Here is an 8,666-nt window from a genome sequence, read left to right as displayed (position 1 = left end):
CTGCCCTCTTAGGATCCCTCTGAGCGGTTGTCCACGCTACGTCAGCCACCAGGCATGGTCCAGCAGCTGCAGGAATCTTCTGTGGCACTGGAATTGAGAAGCCAGAGTGTGGGGCATTGCCAGGGGATGAAGGGGGAAGGCTGATCCTACTTCAAGAACCAACAGAAAGGCATGGAAGGTTCTGGGCTGCAAGAACCTCAGAATATCCATGCACTCTTCCTGCCTGCAGGAGCTCGGCAGGATCTGCGAGGGACACTTGAGGGACACTGCATCCTGGCCAGAACTCCATGCTCCACCCTCCCTGCTGGCCCTTTCTGGGCTTCCAAGGCTGCCTCCCATCAAACCTTGACTCTGACTTTGCAGAGACCCACACGGGAAGAATCAGCATTCTCCCTTCCTCTGGAAGCCCGGGCACGACTCTCCCAGCTGGAACTCTTGCTGGTCTCTCCCAGTGAACAGGGCTGGGGGACATTTAGGCTGATGGTAACTTTCCAGTAGATTCTAAAGACTGGGATTTTCCCAGTGGGTTCTGGGGTGAGGGTGAGAGCAGGTTGACTTTCAGGTCTGGCCTTCAGATTTGGACTTCTGAGCTCCGAGAATTTAGTTCATACACCAAGGAAAAGCCACAAAGTCTTAGGAATTGTAAGGAAAGGGAAGGTGACAGGAGAGAAAGGGAGGAAGAGGAGAAGAAGGAAGGGAAAGAGGAAGGGAAGGCCTTTGACGGGACTGCAGTGTTCTCCACCTGGACTCCTTGTCCCCCTGCCCGTCAGCCCCTTTCCCTGCTCTCCCTTCACAGAACCTCGTGGACTGTGAGCAGGACACTCTGGGCCCAGCTAGCACATAGGGTCCATGGCTCTGTCTGTGGATGGCGGAAAAGCTGATTCTGGGACCACAAAGGAATTTTTTTTTTTTTTGTACCTGGGATTGAACCCAGGAGGACTTCACCACTGAGCCCCATCCATAGCACCTTTTATTTTTTTACTTGGAGACAGGGTGTCACTAAGTTGCCTAGGGCCTCAGTAAATTTCTGAGGCTAGCTTTGAACTTGAGATCCTCCTGCCTCAGGACCCATTTCAGTTTGGTGGCATTGCCTTTGTAGGTCCAGCCTCTCCCCTTCAAAGGAAGCTTGTGAGAGCCCTGAGCTTGTGTGGCTTTTGTCCTTACGTGAAAGGACTCCTGACCTCGAGAACCAAAAGATAATTAAGTCGTGTTGGTTTAAGACACCAGGAGCGTGGCTGTCTGCTACAAATAATAACAAGAGTTGAGCCGCACAGCACCTCACTGACTTGCCTAACGCCACTCCACGGAGCAACCCCAGGACCGGGTGGAAAGCCTTGTTCCAGAGGCCTCCCTCTGCACCCCGCCTTCTCTGCTCCTGCTTGCTACCTGCAGACTTCCAGTGCTAGAGCCAAGCACCTGGTATAAGGAGCCCCTGGCTGGCTGGCATCCACCTACCCTGCCTTTGCACTCCTCATAGGACCACCTACAATTACCAAATGTGCACCTGACCTTCCCAAGCCCACCAGCTGCCCCAACGCTGCTGAAATCTCAGCGCTTGCTTCGCCTCTGCTTAGGGGGGAATCTCGATCACCAGGCTGTAACTGTGATGGGCACCCAGAGACTCTGGCTTTCCCACTCCAAGTTTGACATCTTAAGCTGATAGTGGTCAACATGAAGTGTCTCCTAGCTTCATTTTAAGTCTAGAGCACAGCATCTCTAATATCCAAGTAGGACATTAGCCGAGTTCCTGATGCAGTTGTTCAAACATGTGGGACTGGTTAAATGTACAGTGGCCTTGAAGGAGCTCTGGTGGGGGGGATAAGGGAGTGGCCATCTCAGGATGAACATATCACACCAGGGCTTCATTAACAGAAGACACACATCTGTAGGCATTTATTGAACAATGTCATGGCAAAACACCATGACAGCTTGCACATATTGGGTTTCTTTGGGGTGAGTAGGGGAGGGTGAAGGGGCTTCCCATCACCCACCTACATTTTTGGTGGACAATGAATTAAATTGACATAAGGTAGAGTTGGAGTTTTATGATATCCTGAGCTACAGAAAGGAATAGAGATCAGGGCTTCTGGAGGGGGTGGAGACAAGTTTTCAAGGGTGAGAGAAGTGTATAGTGAATACAGTTTGCCCTGTTGTGCAGATAAGATCTCTCAGGTGAAAAGCTTTCTCAGGGAAGCCCCTGCCAGACACAGGTACTTGGGCTAATGTAGATTTCCTTCCTAGACATAATTTTTTTCTTTACCAAAAGGCAGCTTCTCAGAGTTACTCCTATGTCTTTAGTTTCTCAAAAGAATTATCTCAAAATAAGCAAAGACGTGCCTATGTGGCAGCATGTCCTGTCTGCAGCCATGTGGGGGGGGTGCATCCTGCGTTCCACCCTGAGTAAGGAGGAAGCTCTGGAACCAGGCAGTGGTCATGGTCACACCACACTGACCCTGTCCTTTATGCCTTTGAGTTGCTCACTTTAAAATGGTTAAATCAGGAAATTTTACATCATGTGTATTTTACCACATTCAAAATAAACCCAAGAAACCTCAGGTTCTAAACAGAGTGGCAGCCTCTTTTGACCAAGACGATAGGTCTTTCTCCCATCCTGGGTCCTTCACCGTGCACCTGCTACAGGTCAGCCAGTTAGAGATGTCTGGGGTACAGAGCAGGGTAGGTCTCTGTTGGGGAGTCCTTCACACCCCAGTGGAGGTGAGAGACCATGTCTAGTGGCCACAGAAATGGAGACTTCAGAGAGCGAGTGTTGGAATGACCATAAAACCAGGTGCGTGAGGTAAGTGTGAGGCAGACAGCGAGGCTTTAGGACAGGAGGAGAGTGATGGTCCTCCTGGAGACCATAGGCGTCCAGCCCCTCCCAGCCACCTGCCCCAGCCTTGGGAAGCTGCAGGTGGGGAGCTGAATTCTCCCTGGAGCCCCAAGAGGGAAGGACTTCAGGTCCAGAAGTAGGGAGAAGGCCAGGGTGGCAGGGTGATGTGGAACGGAGCTGGAGAGTGGGCTGGTCAGGGGCGTCCTGTCCAGGAGTCTTCCCTCTTTCCCTCTAAACAAGTCTGTCTGCATGAGCCCCTTTGGATAATGCACTTAACCCCATAGAGTGAGTCTCATCCAGGGAACTTGAGGCTCAGTGACACCCAGTAAAGGGGAGGCTGAGAGGGGAGTGCAGATGTCCCCAAACAAGAGTCATTCACTGGTGGCACCAGCAACTATGGAAAGAAGGGCTCCTTGTCCTGATGTAGGCCCAGGTGTCAAGGAGTGGCAGTTGGAACTGGCTTGTGGTGTAGCCATTCCCCGGTTGCAGGCTTCGGGAGGGAACAGAGTCCAGCAGTGCTCTCCGCGTGTGTGGGAGCGCATGACTTTGCCTCGCCCTGCCTTCTGAGGTGCCACAGTGCTCCCTACAGTGTGCATCAGGAACTCTGGCGGACCCCATCAGGCCTCAGAGGTTCTCATCCTCTCCACTTCACAGCGGGGGACACAGGCTCAGGGAAACCCAGTCACTTGCAAAGTCCAGGCAGCAGACCAGGCCTTGAGGCCTTTTTCCCAGGCAGGGTGGCCAAGGAGCCCATGGTCTGGGTCTATGGGTGATGTGACACCCTCCTTATCGCTCCCTGGACTCCTTGAAACGCAGGCCGGATGCCAGGGATGGGGTGGTGTCTCTGTCTGAGTTGCTTCAACAAAGTTCTGAGGTTCTGGGGGCTGGAAGTCCAAAGCAGTGGCACCTCCAGATTTGGGGACTGGAGAGGCCCCAATTCCCAGTTCACAGACCTGTCCTCTCACTGTGTCCTCATTGGTGGAAGGGCCAGGGAGCTCCATGGGGCCCCTTTTATAAGGACACTAATTCCATCATGACTGCTCTGCCCTTATGACCCCGTCACCCAATGAAGGCCTCACCTCCGCATATCCTCACACTGGGAGCTGGGCCTCTACAGGTGGACTTCAGGGGCCACAGACCTTCAGGGCACAGCGGGTGGGCCCCTAATCCCCAGACTTAGGTGCTTCCCAGTGGGATTGAGGGGACCTAACAAAAGTCACATTTCTTGCTCACTGAAGTAGGAATGAAACACCTTCATGTTTCCAAATGCGAATCACTGGGAAGCTGGGAAGAGGATCAGCAGCCAAGAACCTGGCCACGACACCTTCCTGCTGGACTCCTCCTAATCCTGTCCTTCCTCTCCACTCCTCCCTCCACCCAGTGGTGGCCATTGGTCTAATGATCACTCAGGGACTCTCCCGGAGTCCATGAATCCTCTGCACAGGGATGAGGGCAGAATTCTCACCTCCTCCATTCCAGAGGCCATCACTGAGGGCGAGAGTCAAACGGAACCTGCCCATCTCTTCCAAGGTCAATCAGTGGCCATGGTGGCCCTCAGCCCCCACTGGTCTCCCTTTTCCCCCACTCTGAACAATTCTGGATATTCTTGTTTTATCATAAGGAGAGATAAGGATTGGTTAGGGAAAGAAAAGGCGGCTATAAGGAGGAGGGAGGCGAAAATCACTCCTCGTTAGCTGATTACAGTCCTTCTGGATGTCCTGCAGCTGTGCTCCTGTACACAGGCAGCTCCAGATTGCACATGGTGAGAAGAAAGTTTAACAATAATCATAGAAAATCTATTTATTCCCGGCTGTCAGTGCGGACACAATCCGCCCTCCCCATATCTGCTTAACGGCAGGTACTGGGAGGGCAGAGCTGCTCTCAGCAGAGGCTCGGAGGCTGTGAACCCAGCTGTCCTGCTCCGGGGTTGCCTGGTGTCTCTCAGGGTCCCCATCCCCTTTCTGAGAAACTGACGCTGGGATGGGAAATGCGCTGTTGGAGATGACTTTTGCCTCTCAGGACGTGGCGGACACCTACTAGTTTTGTCCCTCTGCCATTTTCCTTGAGGACGACCCCCTCTCTGTGGTCAGTCCACAAGGGCCAGGAGGCTGACCCAGCATACCTCCAGGGAAGGAGAAGATCCAGGACCCACAGCCCCAGCCAGGAAATGGATTCAGCAGCAGCAAACACTCAAAGGAGGCCCTTTGTCCTCCAGCTGCCCAGCTGCCAGGCCATCAGGCTGTGAGCCCGTGGGTGAGATTTGCATCCTTCACCGAGGGTCTGCTCCCACAGGCCCAGCAGCTAAGCAGGCATGGCCAGGTATTGGCCAAGGTCATCGTTTCTCCATGGTGGCACCTACAACTCGTCCTTTTGCCTTCTGTGTAAAAGCCAAGCCTCTTGCAAAGTCCTGTCCTCTTGGACAGCTGTCCCTCAAACCCCTTCTCTCTTTTTTTTCCTATTAACCTGTTTTCCCCTCCCTGAGAGCAGCCTGGGGGTACGGCTTATCCAGCAGTGCACAGGTGAAAGTGAGGCACTCTTCAGGCCACTCACCCCCAACTCTCACCCCACTCAGTGAGCGTCTGGTGCCAATGCTCAGGTGAGCTTGGGTCTACATGTGCAAATGGCAGAGGCTCTATCAGCCTGGGTCCCTGAGTGACTGCCTGGAGCAGAATCCCTGTCCTCCACCCCACACCCCTACACCAACCAGACTTGACCAAAAAAATTATAGACGTTGGGGAGACAACTGAAAGGACATTTCAAATGCTACACCCCAGGGGTTGTAAAGAGCCAGGGAGTGTGTTCAGCTTTGCTCTGTCATGACCGTCTGTGATAACTGCTGAACTCTGCCATTACAGGAAAACCACACGGGCAAAGCACAAACCAATGGGCATGGCTGAGTGCCAATAAAACTTTATTTACAGAGTCAGGCCAAGGTTCACATTTTGCCCAGGAGTGCTGCTTGCCCATCCTTGCACGTGATCCTCTGCTTTTGCCTCAACAGGGAGGCTGGGCAGGTATTGGCTAAGGCCAGGTCCTGTTCCTACATGGGGATTGGGGCTTCCCTGTCTACCCACACACCCAGTGGACAGGGCAGGCAGCTGCCTCCTGACCTCCCTGCCTCCTGCCTGGGGAGGAGGAATCTATCTGGTGGTTGCAATTGCCATTCAGAGCACTCCCCTCACCTCACCTCCTGCCTCCCCTCTGCTCTCCTCTGAGCCCTGTAAGGAGAGCTGAGATCTGGGCAGGAGTTTCTTCCAAGGGGGATGAGAGCCCCTAATTTGCCCACAGAGAGGGCCATGCCCTCTGGTCCAGCTTATCTCACGAGAAAGCAAATGGCCTTTCCTCACCCTATAGGGCTCCTGTATCCACGTCTCCCTTGGTGCCCACGTGGGAGGCAGGGCAGGGGGCTTCTGCTCTCCTTGCTCCAGCTGGGTTTGGCTAACCAGAGGCACCAGTGGGGAACAGGGTGTGAGAAGAGGGTAGGCTGGGCTTTCTGCCTTGTGCCAGCATTTGCCCACCGAAGGCCACAACCCCTCCCTGATGGCTCTGTCCTAGTGACCACTTGTCCCTGTTCCAAGAGCTCCCCTTGTCCTCTGCACTGTTGCTTTATTTCCTTAAACCCTGACCCCACCTGTGTAAGTGCCCCTTTATAACTGCCTCCGGGGTATGCGGCCACTGTGCATTTCTTGTCTGCCGAGAGGGGAAAGGGGACAGAGGATCCTCTCTAATGCCTGCCTTAGTCCTGCCTCTGGATCCTGTGGTGGGTTGAACGGTGGTCTCCAAAGGGTGTGTCCACCAGAACTTCAGAGTGTGGCTTTATATGGAAAGAGGGTCTTTTTTGCAAGTGCGATTCAGGGAGGAATGGAGATGAGGTGTCCTGGGTTAGGAGGGGCCTTTCAGCCAGCGAGTGTCCCTGTGAGTAACTAAAAGGCACACAGATCTGGGGACAGGCTGTGTGAAGACAGATACTTAGGTGGAGGTGGAAGTGTGCAGTCACAGGCCAGGCACATAGGTTCACCAGGAGCTAGAAGGGGCAGGACAGGACCCTCTTGAGACTTTGGAGGGAACTTTTGCAGGCCCTTGGCTCCAGAGCTGTGAGGGGGCGCATTGTGTTTCAAGCCACCTGAATTTGTGGAAGCTTGTTGTAGGAGTCCTCAAAACAGCACAGCTCCCAGCCGACTGGGGTCACCCGGTGTCTCTGGGCCAAGTCTGGGTTTCCCACCTAAAGACGGCAGTGTTTTATCCATAGGTGACACTGATGAAGAGGGTTCCTTTTCTTCAGGATACTTGAGCGTTGCACTCCTAGGACAGACTTCTGTCCCCACGTCAGCCCTGCCATCATCCTGCAGCTGCTGAGCCCCCGCCCGGTCTGGCCCAGCCCTGCAGGGAGGACAGCTCTGCTGACAGCAGCAACTTTGCATCTGCTCCAAGACCCCAGTTGCCCTGCTCCTGTTCTCCCCTGGTTCCAAAGTCTCCTTTTGCTTGCTTTTCATTTATGGCGGCATCTCAGGCGCCTTGCTTCCGTTCAGAGCCCAAACCAGGGCAAGTCCCATCACAGGACGCTTGTCAGCCGAGCTCAGCCACAGGGAAGAGCTTCTGAGAGTCCTTGAGTCTGGCCCTTTACGGTGCCAGGGAGTCTCAGGGCTGTATGTCTTTCCACATTAGCAGGGACCCGAAGCTAGGAAAGAAGACTTGTAGCAAGTTTCCCAGGAGGAATTCTGTGGAAGAATATCTCCCCTAGGGTCCATGGGTTTAGGATAAAGACCACAAGGTAGAAGCCAGGAAACCCACAGGCCCACCGATGATTTTAAAGCTTGTTTCATATCTTACAGGAAATAGCAGCCCACATCTACGCACGGGCTGTTTTACATAAGAGTCAATTCATCTGTTCTGGCCCTTCACCCCGAGAACAGTTGGCCCAAGTTGACCTATTAACTGGGCTGGTGCATGCCATGTGCCACTGCCCCCTACTCTCCCTACTGTCTGACACCTGCCCTACTGAAAATAGTCACCGAGCCCAGGGGCCTCTCTAGATTGGAGTCTCTGCTTCTCTAACACCTTATCCCGCAAATATATGCTGAGTATGTGAACCAGGCCATGTGCAGGCAGGGTCCCCCCCCTCTGCCCTCGAGGGCTTACCACTGTGTAGGAAACAGGATCCTCATATAATATGACAGGGGAAGGAACTTCAGCCTCTGGAATGCCATCTGGAAGACCCAGGATGGGCACTTGTGTCCTTCTGTGTGTCCACTTTTATTCTTGGTGGCATGGATCAGGTCCAAGTCTGCAGTAAGTTCCTGGCCCCACGTTAGCTGTGCTTGATGTTCTTAGTGTTAAATGTGAAATGACCCTCCTGAGCTCCCAGCATCCTCCCGACCTCCCGACCTCCCAAGCACTAGCTCAGGTTGTTTGTACTGGAAACAGACCTCGGTTTTGGACTTGGTGTCTGTAGTTAAAATTCTCACCCAGCTGAAACCCTTTAGCAAGCTTCCAAGACCTGCAAACGTAGGGTCTGTCCCCTGAGTCATCCAAAGGCTAAGGAAAGTCCTGTGATTTTAAAGTAATTAATTGTCTGATGTGTTTGAAAAAGTAAATTGTCTTAAAGGAACCGAGAGAGCCTTTTAATTAGGGGAGAGCCTGTGTTCATCTAGCACAGGGTGATGTTCACAGAACCACCCTGTTATGTCCCATGTCTATTACAAGAACGGCGTAGTTCTGAAGAGCACCTCAGCCGGAGGACTTAGACTTGGACATTCATCACCTGTGAATGCATTTTCCTCTCTTTTTCAGTGTGATCTTCAAGACAATCGTGGGAAATAGCCATCTCCACAGCTTT

This window comes from Marmota marmota, unplaced genomic scaffold, assembly GCF_001458135.2.
Source record: "Marmota marmota marmota unplaced genomic scaffold, marMar, whole genome shotgun sequence".
Taxonomy (NCBI): domain Eukaryota; kingdom Metazoa; phylum Chordata; class Mammalia; order Rodentia; family Sciuridae; genus Marmota; species Marmota marmota.
This window is presented reverse-complemented; position numbering follows the sequence as displayed.